The sequence below is a fragment of the Anomaloglossus baeobatrachus genome, unplaced genomic scaffold (assembly GCF_048569485.1).
Source record: "Anomaloglossus baeobatrachus isolate aAnoBae1 unplaced genomic scaffold, aAnoBae1.hap1 Scaffold_2599, whole genome shotgun sequence".
Classification (NCBI taxonomy): Eukaryota; Metazoa; Chordata; class Amphibia; order Anura; family Aromobatidae; genus Anomaloglossus; species Anomaloglossus baeobatrachus.
In genome coordinates, this window is record NW_027442145.1 from 136,387 (window position 1) to 162,748 (window position 26,362).

Consider the following 26,362-nt stretch of genomic DNA (forward strand, 5'->3'; position numbering starts at 1 on the left):
GTTTCAATTTGCCACCTTATCGACGAAGAGGGAAAAGAACCAATCAGAAAATTCCGACTCATCCAAGCCGACCAATCAGAATACGACAAGAAATAAAATAAGGGCGGAGCGCGGGAATGTGTGAGTCATGTGACCTGAGTGTGGACTTTACACTCCTGTGTGGACGTTAGCAGCGCTGTGTGCAGGCAGGGAGGACTACAAGTCCCAGCATCCTCCATGCCCTGCCCTGTGCGGAGTAGCGGAGTGCACAGAGCATGTAACTGATAGCAGGGTGTTAGGTCAAGGTCACAGTCACATCAGGACTACAATTTCCTGGGTTTATTTATTTTTATTTATTATTTATTTTTATATATATATATATATATATATATATATATATATATATATATATATATATATATTTATTTATTTATTTATTATTTTTTTAAAGAAGGCGGAGTTTACATAGAAATTTTTGAGCCAGAAAAATCCATGTTCAGATAGGCTGTGTGCACACGTTGCGTTTTATTGTATTTTTTTATGCTTTCTTTTGCACATTTATCACAACACCTAAATGGAATCCCTGATGTAAAAATAAAAAAATAAATGAGAATCCTAAAGTCCCCTGCTCACGTTGAGTGTTTTTTCTTCCTTGCAGATTTGATGCAGATTTTTCTGCACAATGTCAATTCTTGCTGCATTTTTGCTGCAGATTTCAACCGTACTAATGAATGGGAAAAATCTGCACTGAAAACGTGAAAAAAAGCCTTTTTTTCTGCTATGGGATGCAGAAATTTCTGCAAAAAAAACAACAAAAAAACCCTAAACATGCACATACCATTACAGTAAGTGACCACTAGGGGTCTGTTCACACTTGAAATGAATCCACCTCAAAATCAACATTCAAAGAGTATTTTGCCTTTTGGATTTTGAAGAGGAATTGCTTAAAAATTACATGTAAAAAAAAATAAAAAATTTAATAGAAAAAAAACAAAAATGTTTAAAAAATTAAAAAATAAAATATATATTTTTCTAATTTATGTGTGTATTTTTTTCTATTAAAAAATATATATTTTTTAGTAGAAAAAAATACAAAAATAAATTAAAAAACACATTTTATATATATATATATATATATATATATATGTATATATATATATATATATATATATATATATATATATATATATTTTTTTTTTTTTAAACAGATGAATGGATCCAGCAAATACGAGGAAACTCCAGGTGGCAGAAAAAATAATGTCCAACTTTATTAACCACGGGTTAAAATATTCCAGAGCTCATGACAGTAAATAAGTGCAAGATACACACAGTATCGGACTAAGCGTTTCGGCGGTAACAATCACCGTCTTCACGGTCCCAACCCCAAACTGCAACAAAGAAAAAACAGGCGTATTATTTGGCACGAGCTGACAGGTGAGCTGGTCTATAATTGAAATTTTTTAATTTATTTTTATATTTTTTTTATTAAAAAAAATATTTTTTAATAGATAAAAATACAAAAATAAATTAAAAAATAAAAATATATGTATTTTTACATTTTTGTATTTTTCTATTAAAAAAAATATACATTATATATATTTTTTTATAAATTATCCACCCCCCCATTTCTGTATTAGGTATATCAAGCAATTTTTGCTTTTTTTCATTGCTTTTTTAGTGTTTTTATACATGCATTTTTATTGTTTTTGATGCTGCCGCTTATATCTCTTGTTGGTATGTCATGTTTTAAATAAAGTTGCTTTTGTTTTTGATATTTCCCAGTATTCTCAGCTTTGACAAAATTTGATTGAAACAGACACAGAAAGAAATGCCACGTGCGCCAGTTTTTTGAATTTGGTGCTAAAAACGGCAACAATACCACAAGAAGAAAAAAAGAAAAGGGAGAAAAACAACCTTCACATGATGAATTTGGTTCGCAGTAGGATCAGATTTCTGATTTGCGTTATTTTTTTTAATTCACCATTCTTTTTTTTTAGTTTTTTGCTGCCTTTTTTTGTACCAAATTCTTTGTACGTGGTCAATGAATTTTGCGCAAAATTAAACAAATCTTTGTTTTTGCTGTTTTAAAGCAAAAAGTGCCATGTCCATCTAATATCGCACACAAATTTCAGGCAAGCATAAAATCAACAGCGGGCTGGAGGTCACTTGCACAGAAACTTTGCGACTGTTTAAAAACTGCAATTGATGAATCAGCCGTAAACAGCTTGAAAACAAAAACCACGCCGACATTGCAAAAACTAAATAAAAAAGCAAACGCATAATATAGTCTTCAAAAAGGCACAAATTAAAAGAGGAATTTGGTATAAATCAAAAATAGGCTAAAGCGGGCTTTATATCGGTCCCGATATCGCTAGCGTGGGTACCCGCCCCCATCTGTTGCGCGACACGGGCAAATCGCTGCCCGTGCCGCACAACGTCGCCCAGACCCGTCACACTACTTACCTGCCCGGCGACGTCACTGTGACCGGCAAACCGCCTCCTTTCTAAGGGGGCGGTCCGTGCGGCGTCACAGTGACGTCACTGAGCGGCCGCCCAATAGAAGCGGAGGGGCGGAGATGAGTGGGACGTAACATCCCGCCCACCTCCTTCCTTCCGCATTGTGGCCGGGAGGCAGGTAAGGAGAGGTTCCTCATTCCTGCGGTGTCACACGGAGCTGCCGCAGGAACGAGGAACAACATCGTTACTGCTGCAGTAACCATATTTGAGAATGGACCCCCATGTCACCGATGAGCGATTTTGCACGTTTTTGCGACGATGCAAAATCGCTCATCGGTGTCACACGCAACGGCATCGCTAATGCGGCCGGATGTGCGTCACCAATTCCGTGACCCCAACGAGTTAGCATTAGCGATGTCGTAGCGTGTAAAGCCCCCTTAAGGCCTCCTTTACACATCTGTGTCCCCGGTATGTGTGACTCACGTAGATCCATTAATTTCAATGGGCTTGGTCACACATCTGTGTTTTCATACACACCATGTGTCAGTGTAGAGCATACGTGTATCATTGTGCTCCACACGGTGACATGGCCGTTTTCTGCCAGCAGCACGGGTGTCACATGGACCATACACTGATGTGATCCGTATGACATCACCAGAAAAAACAGAGGTCACATAAAAATAAAGAATTTTTCTACTTGCCTGTCTCCGGCGCTGCTGTCGCCGGTGCTGCTGTCGCCGGTGCTGCTGTCGCCGGTGCTGCTGTCTCTGGCGCTGCTGTCTCTGGCGCTGCTGTCTCTGGTGCTGCTGTCTCTGGCACTGCTGTCTCTGCTGCTGCTGTCTCTGCTGCTGCTGTCTCCAGCGCTGCTGTCTCTGGCACTGCTGTCTCCAGCGCTGCTATCTCCGGCGCTGCTGTCTCTGGCACTGCTGTCTCTGGTGCTGCTGTCTCCAGCGCTGCTGTCTCCGGCGCTGCTGTCTCCGGCGCTGCTGTCTCTGGCGCTGCTGTCTCTGGCGCTGCTGTCTCCGGCGCTGCTGTCTCCGGCGCTGCTGTCTCTGGTGCTGCTGCTGTCTCTGGCACTGCTGTCTCCAGCGCTGCTGTCTCTGGCGCTGCTGTCTCCGGCGCTGCTGTCGCCGGTGCTGCTCTCTTTGGTGCTGCTGTCTCCGGTGCTGCTCTCTTTGGCGCTGCTGTCTCTGGTGCTGCTGTTGCCGATGCTGCTCTCTTTGGTGCTGCTGTCTCCGGTGCTGCTCTCTTTGGCGCTGCTGTCTCTGGTGCTGCTGTTGCCGATGCTGCTCTCTTTGGCGCTGCTGTCTCCGGCGCTGCTGTCTCCGGCGCTGCTGTCTCTGGCGCTGCTGTCTCTGGCGCTGCTGTCTCTGACGCTGCTGTTGCTGGTGCTGCTCTCTTTGGCGCTGCTGTATCCGACACTGCTGTCTCTGCTGCTGTCTCTGGTGCTGCTCTCTTTGGCGCTGCTGTATCCTGCACTGCTGTCTCTGGTGCTGCTGTCTCCGGCGCTGCTGTCTCGTGCATATTCACTGCACTCACCGCGGACATGGAAGTAACAGTAGTGCGGAGGACAGCAGCACCGGAGACAGGTCAATATACCAGCTCATGCTGTCCTTGTGTTATCTGGATGTCACGCAGATAGCACAGGGACAGCACACATACACACCTTCACCACGGACCGCACAAAACGGTCATATTTTGCATGGACGTGTGCAGGAGGCCTAAAGTAAACAGACCAAAAACTAGACAATAAAAAGGGGGCAAATGCAAAAAGGAATCGTGACATGAAAAAAAAAGTAAGTAAATGAATCGGGACAATATGTACTGATCCATCAAGTTTTCTCTTCGGCTCCGTTTACATAGGAGCCATTGTCTCAGATTACACCATTTTTTAGATGCCGTGCACTGACTTTCTAGCCTAGCTGTGAGATCTGTTAGGTCTTTATTAGTGATGAGCGAGCACTGCCATGCTCCGGTCCTCGGTACTCATAATGAGCAGTTGTATGCTCAAACTGGCGGGACTCGAGTACCCGAATTTAATGAAAGTCATTTTTTTTTTGTAAGTTCAAAGATGCTTTCTTTTTTATTCTCTTGCTTTATTTGTACTTGTTTTTAGAAAACTGTTGCATAGTCCTTTCATTAACTTTAGCGGGTTTTTTTAGTTATTAATATATGCATACAGGTGGCATAAAGGTGACATTAGCCATACCTGTGTGCCTGCCAGATGATGGGTCGTTTGGCAAAAATCCTCTTTTTCAGTATATCTTCTATCTTCCAGGCTATGGGGCATGCTCTGCCCAGAAGAAAAGCCGGCCTCCGGTCTTCATTATACAGGATTCCTCCTCCCTTTCTCTTCCTTGGTGATGCTGTGACGTCAGGTGCGCGGTTGGAAATCTTGCACCTGTGTATTATGCCCGCCATCCCTCCCTGCACCGCTCTGCCCTTCTGTAGGCACAGGCTTGAAATTTGCTGTGTGCAGGCTCCGGGGGTCACTCTTACTTTACAGTGCATGGGTGAGACGACAAGCAGAATACGCAGGGAAACCAAGGAAGAGAAGGGGAGGATTAATCCTGTATAATGAAGACCGGAGGCCGGCTTATCTTCCAGGCAGCACACGGCCCATAGCCTGGAAGATAGAAGATATAAAAGAGGATTTTTCCCAAACGACCCCTCATCCAGGAGGCATACAGGAATGGCTAATGTCACCTTTATGCCACCTGTATGTGTGCCGCCCCCGTGCCAGCAGCCGGGCTGCTCTGATCCGGATCCGCAGTGGCTTGAGGGGTGTCCGGACCCGGGGGTCGTGCGGCCACTCAAAGGAAGGCTGGTATTTACAGGGGATTGTGTTTAGAGTTCGTGATGCCACTCGTGGTGTGTGGTAATGTGGAGTACCACTGCTGCAGTTGGGAGTACCCGGGGGCGATGGAGTGGGGCAGCTAGGTGTTAAAACCCTCCTCGGATAGGGGGAATGCCCCGGGCCTCGGTGATGGTGTCTGGGGAGTGCCGTTGGGTGAGAAGTGGGTTACTTTCGTACTCAGTCCAGTAAACTCACACCGACAACTGGATAAACCAAAGTTCTGGATATTGCTGCCGCTAAGGGGAGCTAGTTCGGATCCCGTCCCCGATGGTGTTGCCTGGTGATCCGTGACCTTCCTCCTGGCACTAAGTTTACTTCTCTGTTGGTCCCGGTAGTATGGAACTAGTCGGGTCCCGCTCCCCACTATGGCTAAGTGTGGGAACTTGCTCTCAGGGTTCACGCTTGGGATTTTCTGGACCGTTTTAGTGGAAAGTCTTATCTCCCTCGTTGCGCTATTACCCCGATTTTGGAGCGGGTGGAGAGCGGATCTTGAAGGCTCCGTTCTCGTCGGGTAAATTGTCAGGTTGCCTGAAGCTACTCCCTGACCTTAGGATCCATGTACCCTGTCGTGCCCTGGTCCCAGCCCGGTGATGGTACAAGGCCGCCAGCTGTCCTCCTCGACAGTTCCGTGCCCCTTGTCACGATCCACTGCGACCGGAGCTCCAGCCCCAACCAGGTCCAGACCACCGTCTGCTACCTAGGTGTCTCCAAGGAGCCCAGCTCCTGACCTCCTCTCTCCTTCACTTCCTACACTCAACTCTCTACTGACTGACACTTCTGATCTCCCCCTACCAACCCCTCAAGTGGGTGACCCTATTCCACTCAGGCCGTCCACTGGTGTGTCTGGTGGGTGTGGTGCAGAGTGTACCTTAGGACTTTAATCAGTTGATGTAGGCAACACCATGTAGTTGGGGACCCATAACCAAGAAGGAGGCGGATATTGCACTGGAGGGCAGATTGTACAATACCCTTTGATGACCCGATAGTCCAGGGGCGTCACATATGCCCATTTTAATAGCTAAAAAAAAACGCAAAATGGGTGACAGATTCCCTTTAAGCTTTAAAATATTGCATTTTAGTCTTGACCTGTACAAAATAAGTCTACACATACAAAATAAAAAAAAAGTTTTTAAATTTGATAGTGTTGCACCGCCGGTATCCCACAGGTCCGAGTAAGGCTATATGACAATCATGGGTCTCAAAGTTTGTCTACTTTAACCTATTAGTATTCTGTACTCTATAAGGTACTAGTGTAAAATATTAAACAAATTAGTAGTTTTTGGAAAACTCTCAAATGAATAAGGCAAAAACATCATAAAAAACATTTAATAATGTAAAAATGGTGCAAAACACATAATAAATTTAACACAAACATAAAATACCTACAACTAAACTTACAAAAAAAAGCATCATAAAAAGTTTTTCCAGTATATAATGATTCCAATATCGCCCAGACAGATGCTGATGGCAGCCGGTCTCCATTCTGGGTCATGGATGGGATTCCCGAGTGGGTTACGCTCTCTTCTACGGTGTCCATATTCCCTAATAAGAAAAAGGAGAAGAAGGCAACCGCACATGAATCAAATGCACACCGATAGTATAAAATATATAATTTGCCTTTATTGTATATCAATATTTAAAACCATTTAAAACCAGAGATACAAAAGTGAACATGCAAACAAGAGGTGAGGTCGGTTCACCCTGGGCAACTAATAAAAATAACAGCATTACATAGGAGATGGTAAAGATAAATACGTAAATAACCAAAATTTAGATGCTGTAAATGATGCCAAATAGAAATGCTGAAATGTACCCAATGTTTGATCTGGACCCACACAGATTTATATCTTTTTTGCCGCAATATGACTTTCCAGGTGATCCATAACAAACCCCAGATTATTGATGGACTTGTACCAGAGGACCGCCAAACGTTCCAGGACCTTCTAGATCTTTTGGAAGAAAACACCGAGGCACAAGGTAGGAGACGGTTTCCATACCGAAATAGATCTACCGCTACACCTTCTCTTTCACTTGTGCCAGCTATTAAAATCTTTTTTGAGCTGGTCAAAGCTGATATTGTCAAGCTTCCATCCAAGTCACCTGTAGTCTCTAACATCACGGCGGCTGAAAAATAAGCTATCCAGAAATTGAAAAACAGCACGGATTTCATTATTAAGGAAGCCGACAAGGGAGGGAATGTTGTTCTATGGCCTACATCTATGTACATAGATGAGGCCCATAGACAACTCAATAATACCACCTTCTATGTCAAACTACCGTCGGACCCCACTTCTGCATTCACGTCCAAGTTATACCATCTCTTGCACTCCGCCTGTCATCTTGGCATTATTTCTGTAAAGGAAAAATAATATATGTGGGTTACTGACCCAGTGGTTCCAACCTTTTATATGTTACCCAAGGTGCACAAGTCCGTGGAGAGACCTCCTGGTCGCCCTATTGTGGCAAGCATCGGCGGTTTGTGCGAAAAGGTTGGGACATATGTGGACTTCTTTCTCCAGCCCTTGGTCTCAAGCTTACCATCATATATACGGGATACATCCCATTGTGTGCAGCTGTGCAGACAGGTGGCCCTGAGACCTCGTGTCCTCTTGGTCACCTGTGATGTAGAATCCCTTTATACCAACATTGGACACGATGAGGGTATGAGAGCTGTCCTGTATTTTTTGGACCAACAATGTGGCTCAGATCGTATGCATGACTCCCTGTTGGCTGACCTCCTGGACTTTGTCCTCAAACATAATTATTTTTTGTTTGACCGGACTTTTTACAAACAAGTCTCCGGAGTCGCCATGGGCGTACGCTGCGCACCATCTTTTGCCAACCTTTTTTTGGGGTGGTGGGAGGCCACTGTCGTTTCGCAATCTTGGGCTTTTCAAAAACAGGTGCTACATTGGTACCGTTACATTGACGACGTTCTCTTTGTGTGGGAGGGTACAGAGGAAGAATGCTTGGCGTTTATCATGGAATTGAATCAAAATAATTTGAATATCTTCCTCTCCCATACTATCTCGCCTGTAGCGATTACCTTCTTGGACTTGGTCATCTCCATCAAGGATCAAGGTTTATCTACGTCCCTATTCCGAAAGACGACGGCAACCAACAGTCTCCTTCATTTTTCAAGCTTCCACCCCCAGCACATCAAGACAGGTATTCCTATGGGACAATTTTTGCGAGTGAGACGCAATTGTAGCGAGATGGCGGACTTTGACCAACAAGCTTGTGGACTTACATACAGGTTCATGGAGCGTGGATATCCACGCAAGATCATCGCACGTGCTCACCAGAGAGCGAAAAAGGAAACCCAGGTGTCTTTGATCCAGGCCAAACCAAAAATTCAGGAAAAACATATTCGATTTATTACCAACTACAACAACAGCTGGCACAAGGTAAGGGATATTTTACAGACACATTGGCCTATCCTCACCTCTGACTCACAGACCTCTATGGTGGTGGCTCCATATCCTCTCTTAACGGCCCGCCGGGCCCCCAACTTGAGAGATCTACTGACTCGTAGCCATTTTACCAGACCCTCTACCAAGCTGCAACGGGGCATTACTTTAAGGGGCTCTTTCCCATGTGGGGAATGCAATATATGTGAATATATGCATGCGACACGTGACACATTTCGTAACCCACAGGATTCGACCGACCATCATCTTAGGACCTACATAAACTGCAAATCCAGGAATGTAATTTATTGCATTGTCTGTCCCTGCAAAAAGGTCTACGTCGGACAAACTACTCAAGAGCTCCGCAAACGCATCCAGAAGCACTTTTCTACAATCAACCTGGCGGCTTCTGATATCCGTAAAGGTAAAACTTTGACTTCTGTGGCCTCGCATTTTTTGTCCAAACATCATGGCAATCCACGTGGCACGAGGGTCACTGGCTTGCAAAAATTCTTTGGCAATGCCAGAGGGGGTTCTTGTTCAAAGTGGTTACTGCAAAATGAGTCCCGTTGGATCTACAATCTACACTCAGTAACGCCCATGGGACTGAACGAGGAGCTACTCTTCACCGGCTTTTTGGGCTGATTCGGGGTCCTATTTTATTTTATATATACATTTTTTCTTTATTCCTTCCTTTTTTCTTGCAGTATCTATATGGCTCCTGTAACATATTTCGACATCATGACAGTTGATTGGGACCGTCGCCTGTATCTGAATTATCCATATGTCTGAGGTCAAGGTGGAGCTACTTGTCTACTCTTCATTCCCAATGCGGATCAGCATGGAACATCGAGAATAATATTTTTTCATCATCACTTTTACAATGGTTTTGGGACTTTATCTGTGATCCGCCCTGATACCCTATAGAAATGGACATACTACCTCTTGGGATAACCGTATTTCCAAACCCCTACATGTTGGTTTTAGGAATGAGATCTATAGGGTAATGTCATTATACAAACGCCAAATGTGGGTTATGATATGAAATATGGTGCCTTTATTCTAGGCTGTGCCTATATGTGTATATATATAATTATTCAGGTACATCTCTCTGTAGGTATGAATGGAGCCCGGGCTTATGTATATGTGCACACATGATCATACACACGCGACTATTGTGCGCGTGTGTGTAGATATGTGTGTACGTAGGTATGTGTCTGTGCACCTGTACAAATGCACGGATACATGCACAGGTATGCATGTGTGTCAATAAAATGCCCAGTTTTGTACCTTTGATAAACACCAAACTGACATATTGTATTTACACATGTCTTCTTATCTATGGCTTACCGATGTGGATTTGTGCTGGTGTGGATTCTTAAAACACTTCTCACTGCATATATAGTGTGTTTTAGATCTACTCTAACCACTGCAGAGTGGATGCGGGGTTGCGCTCCGCCGCAGCAGCATCGGATGGCAGTTCTCCTTTTGTAACGCTTTGCTATGTATGCCTTTTTGTCTGCTCCACCTCGCCGTAGTATCCCACCATGCATGTGTTAACACGGTGCTGCTCAAACAATACACTCTGACTCTCACAGGTTTGTGTACTCTTGTTAATTACCAAGCATACTTATATGCCGCTCTGTTGTATACCTCTGCACTTGCCCTAAGGAAGCCGCTCAGGAGGCGACACGCGTTGGCCTGCTAACCCTGGGTATATTGCCGCTTTATATTCATGTTTGACTCCCCATTACTGGTCTGGTCTCTCCTGACTATCAGATCACATGCACTTATCGGTTTAACCGGCTTTTTTTTTTTTTTTTTTTTTTTTTCCTGTGCATTAGACTTTAGCTGCAGCATGCACTATTAACAAACCCCCTGGGAGGTTCTGTATTGTTACTGGATATGTGCTCAAACGTCCATGGTTTATGTACATGCTTAGGATATTTAAGATCGGGAACTTATTCTTATGTCCTGTGATTGTCCTTCTATATAATCGTTATATCCAATGCATTTGTAGGTAACCCTTTCCCTCTTTATGACTGTATATCTTATAGGGATATGTTACAGACGTTCATCTAAGGCTATGTTTGCACGTTGCGTTTTTTACCGCATTTCTGCAGCGTTTTTGGCAGCAGCGTTTTTGCGCAAAAACGCATGCGTTTTTGATTTCCAGCAAAGTCTATGGGAAAAGCAGAAATCCTGTCTGCACTTTGCTTTTTGTTCAGCAGCGTTTAATTTGCATATTTGTGGTCAAAAACCATGCTGAAAAAGAAGCAGCATGTCAGTTGTTTTTGCCATTTCTGCAGCGTTTCCTTAACATTGGAGTCAATGAGAAATGGCAAAACGCAACCAAAATCACAATTCCTGCGTTTTTCATGCTTTTTACCTGCTTTTCAACTGCGTTTTTGGCTCCAAAAACGCATGCTTTTCTGGCCAAAAATTAATGGGTTCTAATGTTCCTTTACACACACACAATAACCGAAAATTTAAATGTTAAAAAATAATAAACTTTAGCTATTTTTCTGTTAAAATGTGCATAACCACTATTATTACATTAAAATTGATAATTTCCCATATAATTTTATTAAAAGTTAATTTTATACTTTTTTTCTCTTTTTTCATTCTTTTTGACTAATACAACTTTATTTCTCAGTGTCTTGATCTCAAAAACGCATCTGCAGAAACGCATGTGAAAACGCAGGTAAAAAGCGCTAAAAACGCACTAAAAACGCGGTAAAAACGCATGCGTTTTTAGCGCTAAAAAATTGTCAAAAGCCATTTGGTCAAAAACCAAGGGAAGGAAAACGTGCAGAATAAACTGCAGGTACACCGACGCAACGTGCGCACATAGCCTTAGAGACGTTGTTGCTGCTTGTGTGGGTCCAGATCAAACATTGGGTACATTTCAGCATTTCTATTTGGCATCATTTACAGCATCTAAATTTTGGTTATTTATGTATTTATCTTTACCATCTCCTATGTAATGCTGTTATTTTTATTAGTTGCCCAGGGTGAACCGACCTCACCTCTTGTTTGCATGTTCACTTTTGTATCTCTGGTTTTAAATGGTTTTAAATATTGATATACAATAAAGGCAAATTATATATTTTATACTATCGGTGTGCATTTGATTCATGTGCGGTTGCCTTCTTCTCCTTTTTCTCATCATAATTTACCGCACCAGATAGCACCCCCTTGATACCCTAATTATATTAATATGTGGGTGCGCTCCTTTTGTTTTTCTTATTCATATTCCCTAATAAATCATTATATTGTAGAGGTTGTCTTGGTAATATTGATGAGGTTTGGGAACGTGCGGACGAGGCCGGGGGATTCACCCCATTAATAAGCTTTTCCAAATATGAAGAGACAGATAGTGGATTGTAGATCATTATTGGATTTAATCTCAGACCTAAAGAGACACATTTGGCGACGCCGCAGATGGGTCCTTGCAAAACTACAAATAATGGAGAGGGGGGATCCAAACCGGAAGGAGACTTTCCATCATCAGGACATGTAATCCCATCCTTGACAGCTCTGGAATCCAGGAAATAGTGTGAAGTAACGTCCATAGGGGTGAGGAGTGGCACGGATGGGGGTCCCTCAGGGTTACATTATCTCTCTCCAAATGGCCTCATGAAATTGATTGGAGGCGGTGATGGCATAAGGGGCTGCACAGCGGTAATAGGAAAGGGTCCCAGAGAGGAGGGGATCATTAATAATGCAGAGCGCTACTCTGTGTGGTCACATCTGATGAGATAGTGCACGGGGCTCCTTGAAGAATCTTACTGTACACTGAGCCTGTAATATGAAGATTCCCAAAACAGCCTCCAGTGCTCAATGTACGGCCACCGGTGCTCAATGTACGGCCACCGGTGCTCAATGTACGGCCACCGGTGCTCAATGTACGGCCACCGGTTCTCAATGTACGGCCACCAGTGCTCAATGTTTGGCCACCAGTTCTCAATGTTTGGCCACCAGTTCTCAATGTTTGGCCACCAGTTCTCAATGTTTGGCCACCAGTTCTCAATGTTTGGCCACCAGTTCTCAATGTTTGGCCACCAGTTCTCAATGTTTGGCCACCAGTTCTCAATGTTTGGCCACCAGTTCTCAATGTTTGGCCACCAGTTCTCAATGTTTGGCCACCAGTTCTCAATGTTTGGCCACCAGTTCTCAATGTTTGGCCACCAGTTCTCAATGTTTGGCCACCAGTTCTCAATGTTTGGCCACCAGTTCTCAATGTTTGGCCACCAGTTCTCAATGTTTGGCCACCAGTTCTCAATGTTTGGCCACCAGTTCTCAATGTTTGGCCACCAGTTCTCAATGTTTGGCCACCAGTTCTCAATGTTTGGCCACCAGTTCTCAATGTTTGGCCACCAGTTCTCAATGTTTGGCCACCAGTTCTCAATGTTTGGCCACCAGTTCTCAATGTTTGGCCACCAGTTCTCAATGTTTGGCCACCAGTTCTCAATGTTTGGCCACCAGTTCTCAATGTTTGGCCACCAGTTCTCAATGTTTGGCCACCAGTTCTCAATGTTTGGCCACCAGTTCTCAATGTTCGGCCACCAGTGCTCAATGTACGGCCATTAACACTGCAGTGGGATTGAATCTGTAATATAATTGTCCAAGAAACAGCAGGAACAAAATAAACCAGCTTTGCCCGGACTGAAATATTAGCTTTGAAGAAAACCTTAATTTTCTTTTCCACATCAAAGAACATTCCTGATCGTTACTTCTTCGCTCTGCCAATTTTCTATGTCAAGTGGGCCCAGGAGTCTCGTTTGCTTTATAAATTGGGATGTTACAGTTTTCAGGAATAAATACTTTCCAGTAGAGGAAAACTAAGACTTTAAATGAATCATTCGCTCAGGTCAAAATATTAAAGATATTCCCTTAGGACACAAGCTAAGAAAATGGACAAACCGCGCTTGGCTCGCTGTAGAGGAGAAGCTGTGTGATTATGAGGGTGGAATATGGGATACAATGTTACATAATAGATTGTATACAGGGTATACAGGTCTGCTGGTGTACTATGTACAGAGAAATCAGTATTTGATAATCCAGAAAGTCTTATACTTTTAGCACAGAAATGTAATATATTTGAAATCTCCCAGGACTAGAAACAGTGTAGCAAATTTTAAAGTCAGTGTTTCCAATCAGGCCCTAATCAGTGATTGTCACAGTTATACAGGGAAAGGTGTCAATCACTGATTAGATATCACAGGGTATGATGGGATAACCAGGGAACAGGGCTCCTAAACTGGCCCTGGGGCTAGGGGGGCGCTAGCTGTCCCTGATCCCAGAGATACGTCTGATGGTGAAGATGTCTGGGCCGCTTTCGTGACCCTGCTCCTGTACAGTCCTGATCTAATACCCCCTTTCCCCAAACCAAGGGGAGGGCCGGAATAAGAGTGGCAGAATCCACAGGTAAGGACAAACAGGGGAAACTAAAACTCGATCACACATAGGTATCAGACAACAAGCGATAAGGAGGAAAATAAGAGCAGGGAGGAAACAACAAGATGATGAGAGAATTCCATAACAACTCCAGGCACAAAACAATACAGTCACCAGCAGGACTGGGCTACAACAGCACACGGACCGGTGTAGCTACAGCTATATTCAGCATGGGAAGACAGGTTCCTCCACCTTTAAAAACGCGGGGAGTGACTGTGATAGGTCTCCCACAACATGTGATCCAAGAGGTAATCAGCAGGAGAGCAGAAATTAACTCCTACAAGTCCGATCACTAATGAGAACACAGCAGGTCGATGCCTGAGCCTATCTGTGTATGGCTAGAGTCACACTTGCGAGAGATTCACGCGAGTCTCGCATTGCATCACCCGACACGGCCACACACTCTCCTGACAGGAGCAGGTCCGCTGCATGTATTTCTATGCAGGTGAGACGCTCATGTCCAGAGAGTGTGCGGCCATACCGGGTGATGCAATGCGAGACTCGCATGAATCTCTCGCAAGTGTGACTCTGACCTTACTCACATGCAGCACAAAGGAGGCATAGAGAGGAGTGTCAGACGCTGCAGTGTGAACAGCGTCAGATGTCGGGATGACACTCGGCGAGTTTAGAGCCAAAAGCGTAAGTCATTAGGCCCTCCCATCGGACTCCTAAACCCAAAATGGAATTTAAATGATGTATCAATGCTTAGATTGTCCAGCATTTATTAAAATGAAGCCGTAATAGAATGCATGGTGCAAGGAGCGGGTAAGGAGAACAGATGTTTTTCCTTAATTCTGGGAAACTCCTGTAACATGTTTTTCTGTGGAATATCCCTACAAGTTTACATTCCTGATCATTTAGAAAAGACATTAAAACGCTGAAAAGAAAGCCTATCTGTGAAAGAGCCCCTAATGCTAGATTAAGTACTATTACTTGATATGTGAGTTTGCCTCTTGTGTCTTTAAATTGGTTTTATGTAAATTGATCACATAATGAAAAGTTCTTAACATTTCTTACATGTTCTTTAATTCAATTATTTATTTTCAAGATAACAGCTTCTTACAATTGAATTGGGAATATTTTTCTTTACATCCAAAGGCTGTATTTTCTTAATTGCAGAAAAAAGTTTAAACAGTGAGATAATAAACCTTATACAGTAAACTCACACTGATACATTGTTGCAAACTAAACTAGAGGGGCAGTGAAAGAGATGTCTGCTGATATTAATGTGTATGCTCATAGTTCTCTTGCATTGCAATGGAGACTGTATGGTGTATATACAGTATGTCAGTGTCACGCCCAGGGATATGGGGTACTCGGTTCTGGGCGGTGTATGTCTTGGGAATGTCACTTTGGCGGCCGTTGCCTGGTTCCGTGCCCTGGGCCCTTTTTGTAATGGGGATATATTTGCAGGGGATTAGATTAGTGTTCATACGTGACGCCACTTGCGGTGTTGCGGCTATGTGGATGGAGCCGCTGCTGCACGATGTCCACTACTGGGGCTGGTGTTAATGGCAGCCTGGATGTTAAGCCCTCCGCAAGCAGGGCCGGGCCCCAGAGGGTAGGTGTAATGAAGGGTGTTGGAAGAAGGTAGTCCACACAAGGGGTTCAGTGCAATTGGTTCTTTACTCACTTTCTGATGGTAACTGGTCACCCAAGGCCGGCTGTTTCACCTTCAGGTCCCCTTTGTCCCAGTGCCAGTGTAGTAATCTGGTACCTTCTTCCCCTGCACCTGTCTCTGGTTGGGTGGTCCCCATGGCATAGAGCAACTGGGGGTCCCCATCTGGTGGTGTTTCTTTGCACTGCTGTCCGTATGACGGTAGCATGAACCCTGTGGGGTTTGAGTCTCTGGTCCTGTCCCCGACCCTCTCTTTGCTACTGAGTTTCGGATTTTTAGGGTCAGCGAAGTCCTTGATGGTCCCCTCGCTGGGCAGGTGTTAACAGGTCTGCCTGGAGCTTTATGCCTGTCCTGTACCCCATTGGTGCGTAGTTCTGGGGTACTCCACCTTACTCCACCGGCAACTACCCTCCTGGGCACCAGGTTACTGTCAACTCCTTGTCAGTGCGTCTCCTCACGTCCACCTTCACTCCTCAACCCCTCTGTACTGACTGTCCCCCGTTTGCCCATCCCACCTGGTCAACTAGTGGACTGGATTGGCTCCACCTCTAGGCGGCCATCCATTGGCCCAACCCTAGCTTTGCACCATTGTATGGGGGATTGATGGGGAAAACTGGGATTACCTGGCGTTTTTGTGTTTGACCGGCACTGGTCTTCCAGGGCCCTAGGGGTTGGCTCTGCATCCTGATGGGGATGCAGAACCTTGTAGCACCCTGATGGCTTCAGGGGCGCTACATCAGTCTTCATTGTTTTCTTGGAATGCAAGTCATGATCTAGAAAGATTGGAATAGGAGAAGGCTTTTATGTAGGAAAAATCATTTAGAGAAAGTTTGTTTAACTCCGGGGTGGACACAAAACAGAAGTACATAAAATTGGCCCATATAGCAAAAACAGAATACTAAATATCTACATATGGGGGGTTGTTCTGTAAAACTAAAGGGTGCTTTACATGCTGCGACATCGCTAACGATATATCGTCAGGGTCACGTTGTTAGTGATGCACATCCGGTAGCGACATCGCAGCGTGTGACACCAAGGAGCGACGATCAACGATAGCAAAATCGTTCAAAATCGATGATCGTTGACACGTCGCTCCTTTTCAAAATGTCGTTGTTGCTGCAGGTACGATGTTGTTCGTCGTTCCTGCAGCAGCACACATCGCTATGTGTGACACCGCAGGAACGACGAACATCTCCTTACCTGCGTCCACCGGCTATGCGGAAGGAAGGAGGTGGGCGGGATGTTACGTCCCGCTCATCTTCGCCCCTCTGCTTCTATTGGACGCCTGCCGCGTGACGTCGCTGTGACGCCGCACGACCCGCCCCCTTAGGAAGGAGGCGGGTCGCCGGCCAGAGCGACGTCGCAGGGCAGGTGAGTGCGTGTGAAGCTGCCGTAGCGATAATGTTCGCTACGGCAGCGATCACAAGATATCGCTGCTGCGACGGGGGCGGGTACTATCGTGCTCGGCATCGCAAGCATCGGCTTACGATGTCGTAGTGTGCGAAGTACCCCTTAGACTTTGTTTCTGCCACATGTTGGTGTCTTCATCAGGGCTTCCATCTGTAGTCCTGAAAAATGAGATTCGGACAGAAACCGCAGAAGGATCTATTCACTATAATGAGGCAGCCGAGTTTATGTGCTCTCCTAAAAAGACGGACACTGCCAGATCGAGGTCATCTGGAGTACAGAGCGACTCCGTCCGTCTCTTTATAGAGAATGGCACCGACAATGGTTTTGTCTGAAACCTGTTTTGTAGGGATTCATACGGAAGCTCCAAGAGAGACAACCATATAGCCAGACACATAATGTGAACCCAGCCTTAGCTGGTTTATAACAGGTAGAAAGCCCAGGGGCAGAAACTATCATTTAGTGGTCACTACAATCAGGCTCTTCTCCTTTACCTTCATTGAGAAGTCTTCTTCAAAGGAAAAAAATCCACCCACCCTCGCCTGGGGTACGGCTACGGAGAATTGTATCAGGCTACCTATGCAAATAAAACTGAAAAAAAATAATATTTACAATATCCTGCTTTAAGTAAATAAAAAGCAATACTGTATATAAATAAATAAATATATAAATAAACATAGGGTATATAATAAACACTATTTTTGATTGAAAAAAAAAAAAAGCGTAAAGTCATCCCGCCGTGACAAGATGTACCCAAATCAGGACAGTAATATTAAAACATGTTATGGTGAGGTTTTACAATTAGAGTGTTAGGTACCATTCCGATTTGGATACATCTTGTCGCCTTAGGGTGACTTGCGCTTTTTTGATAAAAAAAATAGTGTTTACTAAGTACCTTGATGTTTATTTATATACACTATCGCCCACAGGGGCGTACTAACATGGTAATGGGGGCGACTGGCCGGGGAACTAACGATCAGGGGACTAGTCCCTGCGCTCATTAGCATACGGTAAAAGATCTTTGGAAATACTTTTGCTAAAGATCCCTTTATCTATGCCAGTGTATACAGGGACAGGTAGGCAGGGATTAGCAATATGTACCCAGAACTGCTCGAGGTTCCAGGTGCATATTAGACCTGACAGGTTCCCTTTAAAGGGTGTGAAATCCAAAAGGAAAGCCAAAACAACATTTTAAAGCTAACGTGCCATCATAAAGTGATCTATTGTTAGATCAGGTTTTTATGTTGAAATAAAAAAATAAGAATTTTTCTTTTTCATATAACTAAAAATAAAATGGCCGTTTTCATACTAACCACTGGACTGAATATTAGACTTGTTCTTCTATGGACATTAGCAGAAACAGACTAACCTATTGTGAATGGTGGGCCCTGTGTTATCTACTGTACATAGAGGTGTTATCAGTCATTGTACAGGAGGAAGAGGAGGTGAGCTGTGACATCACCTATTGTGAATGGTGGGCCCTGTGTTGTCAGTCATTGTACAGGAGGAAGAGGAGGTGAGCTGTGACATCACCTATTGTGAATGGTGGGCCCTGTGTTATCTACTGTACATAGAGGTGTTATCAGTCATTGTACAGGAGGAAGAGGAGGTGAGCTGTGACATCACCTATTGTGAATGGTGGGCCCTGTGTTATCTACTGTACATAGAGGTGTTATCAGTCATTGTACAGGAGGAAGAGGAGGTGAGCTGTGACATCATCTATTGTGAATGGTGAGCCCTGTGTTATCAACTGTATATAGAGGTGTTATCAGTCATTGTACAGGAGGAAGAGGAGGTGAGCTGTGACATCATCTATTGTGAATGGTGGGCTCTGTGTTATCTACTGTACATAGAGGTGTTATCAGTCATAGTACAGGAGGAAGAGGAGGTGAGCTGTTACATCACCTATTGTGAATGGTGGGCTCTGTGTTATCTACTGTACATAGAGGTGTTATCAGTCATTGTACAGGAGGAAGAGGAGGTGAGCTGTGACATCACCTATTGTGAATGGTGAGCCCTGTGTTATCAACTGTATATAGAGGTGTTATTAGTCATTGTACAGGAGGAAGGGGAGGTGAGCTGTGACATCACCTATTGTGAATGGTGGACCCTGTGTTATCTACTGTATATAGGTGTTATCAGCCATTGCGCAGGAAGAGGAGGAGGCGAGCTGTGACATCACCTATAGTGGTGAATCCTGTGTTATCTACTGTATATAGAGGTGTCAATATACAGGAGGAGGAGGTGAGCTGTGACATCACCTATTGGGAATCAGGTTTTTATGTTAATATAAAAAAAATTGAGAATTTTTATTTTTCGTATCACTAAAAATAAAGTAGCAGTTTTCATACTAATCACTAAGTTGAATATTAAACTTGTTCTTCCTATAGACATTTGCATCAACATACTGATTCAGACCTACTTGCCTGTATAAAAGAATATACTGGGAATGGGCTGATCTGAGCAAAAGTCACTGTGAAAAGAGGAGGTGAGCTATAACATCACCTATAGTGGTGGGTCCTGTGTTATCTCCTGTATATAGAGGTGTTATCAGTCATTGTACAGGAGGGGGAGGAGGTGAGCTGTGACAACTCCTATTGTGAATGGTGAATCCTATGTTATCTCCTATATATAGAAGTGTTATTAGCCATTGTACATGAGGAGGTGAGCTGTGACATCACCTATTGTGAATAGGGAATCCTGTGGTATCTACTGTATATAGAAGTGTTATCATTGTACAGGAGGAGGTGAGCTGTGACATCACCTATAGTGAATGGTGAATCCTGTGTTATCTACTGTATATAGAGGTGTTATTAGCCATTGTACAAGAGGAGGTGAGCTGTGACATCACTTATTGTGAATGGTGAATCCTCTGTTATCTACTGTATATAGAAGTGTTATTAGTCATTGTACAAGAGGAGGTGAGCTGTGACATCACCCATTGTGAATGGTGGAACCTGTGTTATCTACTGTATATAGAGGTGTTATCAGTCATTGTACAGGAGGAGGAGAAGGTGAACTGTGACATCGGCTATTGTGAATTGCAGATCCTATGATATCTACTGTATATAGAAGTCTTATTAGTCATTGTAATACTGTCATTGATGATAAAGCGCCTGCTGAAAAATCTGTATAGAACAGAGAATATTAGCCTAAAGTATAAGACCTAGTGACCAGTGTGATAATTCCAAGGTTTCAGATTTCTATAAAGTGATGTAGATAATATAGAAAAACAAAACCCACTAATAAAAAAAGCTTGTTTTAACAATAGTTAAACACGTTATCTTTATGGTCGACACATTAGGTTTTTATACCGGGATCCCATCTGCCTGTCTGCCACCATATTGCTCTGCAGATTTTTCTAATGCAAATCCACAGCAATTCTATTTACAGGCTCATTACCAGAACACAGTGATTAAATGTGCATTAGTGTACATTAAAAATAATAATTAAAAAAAGACTAATTTAATATTAACAGCATTTTAAATCTATTGTGATAGCAAAAAATAAAAATGAAAAAAAAAATATACAGTAAGTATGGGGTAAATTTCTATTTTATGAAGGAATCATGGATTATAGGGCATCGGGCAGATTGATCTGATGCTCTAAATCCAATAAAAGTCCAATATAAAGTACATTTACCGCTCAGTGCAAAATGAGTGTAATTATTATCACATTGAATACATCGCATTTAATAAATGCAACCAAATTACACGTTTTACCTCTCGCGACCTCGTTCTGCCATTATTCCCGCTGTTTGCGGCTCCCGAGTCGCTGACAAATTGATAATTTACCTTCGGACAATAATTGTAATGAATGTAAACTGCGCCGGCATTGATTGCGAGCTCCTGACACGGCCCTTCATGTTCTCTACATGAATAATCTGGGCTTGAGTTATGGTTTGGGATTTAATTATTTTCTGGGCTGGAGTGGGGGGCGAGCGGGTGCCCTCTGGCACAAAATCCATTCAGTGGTACTACATCAATGGGATTCTGCATGTTAATAGAAACACTGATAGATTCTGCGGGACCAGAAATCACCGTCTGGTAAAAGGAATCAATTTGCATCAGTGACGTCTGTGATTTATGACAACGCATGTTAATGTGTGAATATTTCACCCCTGTGTTCCCTTCATTTTGTCATCCAAAAAATACTGACACGGACCCCTGATATTATTTTTCAGCCTGATACCTTGACATTAAGCCGGTCATGTTTTCAGATAATCTCTTGTGAAATGGAATACAATCACATCTCAATAAATTAGAATATCATCAAAAAGGTAATTTATTTCAATAATTCAATGCAAAAAGGGAAACGCATATATTATATAGAGTCATTGCACTCAGAGGGATCTATTCCTATATATTATATAGAGTCATTGCACACAGAGGGATCTCTTCCTATATATTATATAGAGTCATTGCACACAGAGGGATCTATTCCTATATATTATATAGAGTCATTACACACAGAGGGATCTATTCCTATATATTATATAGAGTTATTACACACAGAGGGATCTATTCCTATATATTATATAGGGTCATTGCACACAGAGGGATCGATTCCTATATATTATATAGAGTCATTACACACAGAGTGATCTATTCCTATATATTATATAGAGTCATTGCACACAGAGGGATCTATTCCTATATATTATATAGAGTCATTGCACACAGAGGGATCTGTTCCTATATATTATATAAAGTCATTATACACAGAGGGATCTATTCCTATATATTATATAGAGTCATTACACACAGAGGGATCTATTCCTATATATTATATAGAGTCATTACACACAGAGGGATCTATTCCTATATATTATATAGAGTCATTACACACAGAGGGATCTATTCCTATATATTATATAGAGTCATTACACACAGAGGGATCTATTCCTATATATTATATAGAGTCATTACACACAGAGGGATCTTTTCCTATATATTATATAAAGTCATTATGCACAGAGGGATCTATTCCTATATATTATATAGAGTCATTACACACAGAGGGATCTATTCCTATATATTATATAGAGTCATTGCACACAGAAGGACCTATTTAGGCTATGTGCACACGCTGTTTTTTTGATGCTGCGTTTTTGTGCGTTTTTGGCCGCTAAAAATGCACAAAAACGCACCTGCGGCAAAAAACGCATGCGTTTTTCCGTGATTTGGTGCATTTTTGGCTGCATTTTGCTGCGTTTTTGATCTCTGCGTTTTTCTGCATTTTTCCAAAACGCAGGAAAGAATTGACATGTCCATTTTTTTTTTAAGCTCAAAAACGCAGCTTAAAAAAAAAGTTGTGTGCGGACAGCAAAAATGAAAACTCATAGACTTTGCTGGGGAAGCAAAGTCATGCAGTTTTGAGGCCAAAAACGCACCCAAAAAACGGTGCAAAAACGCAGCGAAAAACGCACTGTGTGAACTTACCCTTAGGCCTCTTTCACACGTCAGTATTTTGCATCAGTGTTTCGTCAGTGTGTCATCAGTATTTGGATGCCAAAACCAGGAGTGGAACTTACTAGAACAACTATAATTGAAAGACTGACACGTGTTCTGTGTTTTGGAGACACTCCTGGTTTTGGCATCCAAATACTGATGACACACTGATGAAACACTGATGCAAAATATTGACATGTGAAAGAGGCCTTAAAGTGTTTATTTCTGTTAATGTTGCTGATTATGGTTTACAGCCAATAAAAACTCAAAGTCATTATCTCTGCAAATTAGAATAATTACCATTAGAAAACGTGACCAATCACTACTGCCTCCAGGACACAGAGATGGAGCCGCAACTGTGAGAGTGGTAACATCAGTGAGTTCACCTGAGGTCACAATTGGCTATTCCCAAAGTACCCCAGCTGGGACCTCAGGTGAACACAAATCAGGTGAACGCAACTCAGGTGAACTCAATGACCTCACTGGAAGTGAACGCAATACCAGATTACCGGCTAAGACTATTTGCACATGTTGAGTATTTGGTTACAGAAATTTCTGCACCAAATCTGCATCTTCTGGCAGAAAAACGCACGAAAACCACATCACAGTAATATATAGTGGCCAACAGCCCCCTAAAAAAATGGAGGCAGGTTTTAGGCACATTTGCATTAAAAGAGTCCTTTCCAGATGGTGGGAAGACTACCTGGAATACGGTGCAGCACAACATGTCACTAAATTTCTAAATTTAATGTGGATTTGTATAAAAATATCCGCTCATTGATATCAGATTATATTTTATACTGTGCAAAGACAATATCAGTGAGAAGAAAAGGAAAATGTTCTCTTTGTGATTGGCAGCCAGAAGAGATGGGAGAGGCTAAGGCAGGAGTCTGTGGGTGACCGGTTGGCGAGGAAATTGGCCATGTGAGAACTAATATGTCTTATCATGCGAGATCTACTTCTTTCAGAGAGGTGCAGTCTATTGCACAAGGAGCTTCTGGAAGGTTTCAAGGTCAGAACGACCGGAGACTTTTCCCTTCGCATTTCTAATTAAATGCTACAATTATCAGGTTTAATCAGCTATAATAAAGAAAATGCAAGAGACGCAACGCACCTAATGTCATGCAAACAGTGGAAATGAGTTCCCACGTGAGAAATAATCCTGAATGATGCAAATATCTTTCCATCCTTTTTTTTTTTTTTTATGCCAGTGTTGGACAGATCAGGCACAATTATCCCGCTTATGGTCCACTTACATTTCTGCAGATTGATGTTGTTTTCTGGATGAGTAAATCATGAATGTGTAAATCCGGAGACTCCGTGCATTCTAATGTTTTCCTGATTGCTTATAATGTATTCCGCGCACATTGAAGCTTGAGATAAATAATTTCTGTTATTTTTTTCTGTTCCCCCAGAGTTAATTATTTACTGCGCTGGCGGTGATCAGAGACGACGCTGGCAGCATCATCATCCATACAAATAGTGTCAATGAATTCAGATACTACCGGAGAAATGTATTCATGTTCTGCATTGTCAAAAGAGCCCAATTTTACATTAACCATTTCCCACCCTGCGCCGTACATATACTCTACTGGTGGGAATCCCTTTATGTAACGCATGTCTGGATCCACAGACTCAGAAGGGCTGTAATGGACAGCCTAGAGGGAAGCCACTCACCAAGCAGGACCCCCAGAACCCTGAAACCCTTTAACCCCTATACAAGGATTTGGAATTACACAGGGCCCTGGAGATCACTACCTGTGGAAGGCTGCAGTCCGGAGAGTAGTAGCCAGAATTGCAGAACAGGGACAGAATCAGGCAGGCAAGGACGTAATCAGAAAACGTAGCAGAGGTCAAATCCGGATTGGGCAGCGAGGTACATAAACAGCAGGCAGAAGGGTAGTCAGAAAACAAGCAGAAGTCAGAACACCAGAATCACTAAACAGAACAGGGCGGGACAGGAACCAGGGATGCAGAACTATATCTGGCAGTGGTCAGCAGACAGGAGGGGAAATAAGAAGAGTGTGGTGTCTTCCCATTGGTTGTAGCTGAATGATGGTAACTTCAGCTAGAAGACACACGCCACCTACAGTCAGCCAGTGGTACTGCAGATCCCAAGATAACCCAGCTCAGTGTATGAGCGGAGCCTGCACCGACCAATGCTGCTGGCATTGACTCCTCTCCTACCACCAGCACTATCCACGGCAGAAACATGGCCTTGTCTTGAGATCGAAGCAGAAGTCGCTGGAGCGGACTCCGGTGGGGACGTAACACTTTATGCACTGGTAATGTTGCAAAAATTGGCATGAAACTGGCATTGATTAGCACCAGTTTTGCAAATCCTGGATGATTAATTCTCAGGACTTTGATATTGATCACCTATTCTTATTGTTAAAATTGTCAATAATAATAAACATAATGTTTATATAGAAAAAGTAAGAGTTTTGTCTTGCGGAGCATTGGAGGCTTGAAAACAGCAGAAATAGGTTTATTTATAAGGGGTTAATGTGGAAATGCACAGAATAACCGCACCGAGGCCAAGCTTTGAAAGCTGTTTTACAACTAGAATAAATGTATCAAGAGTTTAAGAATAATGCGGTTACCATGGCAACTGATGCTCCAGATTAGTGAACATCGCAGCAAGCCAACAACGAGCTTGTAGTTTATATGAAGAGGCTGCAACAATAACTGATACCGGTGCGTCAAATGTGATACAAAAAAAAAGACACAATCTTACTATTATTTCCTAAAAACCTTTGGAAATATTGCGTTACTGAAAAAAAAAAAGTAATTTGAGGCCAAAAGTATTGGAAAAAATAGCAGTAATAATAATAATATGTATTATTATTAATAATAATATTATTAATAATAATAATAATTAGCCTGCACACATAGACAGACACTAGTGTAGGGGATCACTCCCCACCCATTAATACTTCTCTAATATATCTGTATGCATTGAGCGCCACCTACTGGTGACTGCTATTAAATTTTATTATGTATTTATCTGTATAGCTATGAAAAAAAAATATCTATAAATATATAATAATATAAACTTATTCCACAGTAGATTTTGGTGTGATTATGCCTAAAACTTTATATCTATGACCTGTATCATTTTATTGGCGTTAGATCAAATCATCATATTTTACATCTAAAAGGATGGAGCTGCCTTACTTGCATACCATTTGCTTTTGGCTGAAAATTATATTGTTCATGTTGCTTTTTTTATGGCTAATCCTATTTTCTGGTGGCGGCAGACAGCCGGAAATGCTCAGTTCTGGAACTCCTCCATCTTCTGATAGCGGCTGCGGCCAGGTACTGCACATCCAGCCCTTATTGATTTAAAGGGCCGATATTGACTTTTAGGTAAGGCTGAGCGGATCCTGTAAAAGTCTGGATCCGCGCTGCTGCGGGCTGAGACTGCCAGCCCCCAGCCGGCTTTATCATGGCTGAGGATGAAGATTAGGGGGGACCGCAAGTCGTTTTATTTATATTATTTATTTAAATAATAATAATGGAAAAAAAAAAGTTGCATCACCGGCACAGCCGCGCACTTCTGACAGGAGCGTGCATGTGTTTCTGTCTACATGCACGTTCTCCATACTGACCCGCAGACACTTGCACGGCTTTCCCCGCCCACCGGCCGTCCTGCCGCCTGTAATTGGTTGCAGTCAACTGACACGCTGACACTCAGGGTGGGGGGGTGCATCTAGCTGCAACC

At 42.9% G+C, this 26,362-nt stretch overlaps 1 long non-coding RNA gene across 1 annotated transcript; it reads left to right on the forward strand.

Annotated features, from left to right (window-relative positions):
* The first annotated feature begins 10,231 nt into the window (after positions 1-10,231).
* LOC142263622 (uncharacterized) lies at positions 10,232-25,073 on the forward strand. Its single transcript, XR_012730642.1, has 3 exons — positions 10,232-10,301; positions 21,372-21,467; positions 24,054-25,073. It is a non-coding gene; the product is annotated as an uncharacterized LOC142263622 (long non-coding RNA).
* Positions 25,074-26,362: the final 1,289 nt, after the last annotated feature.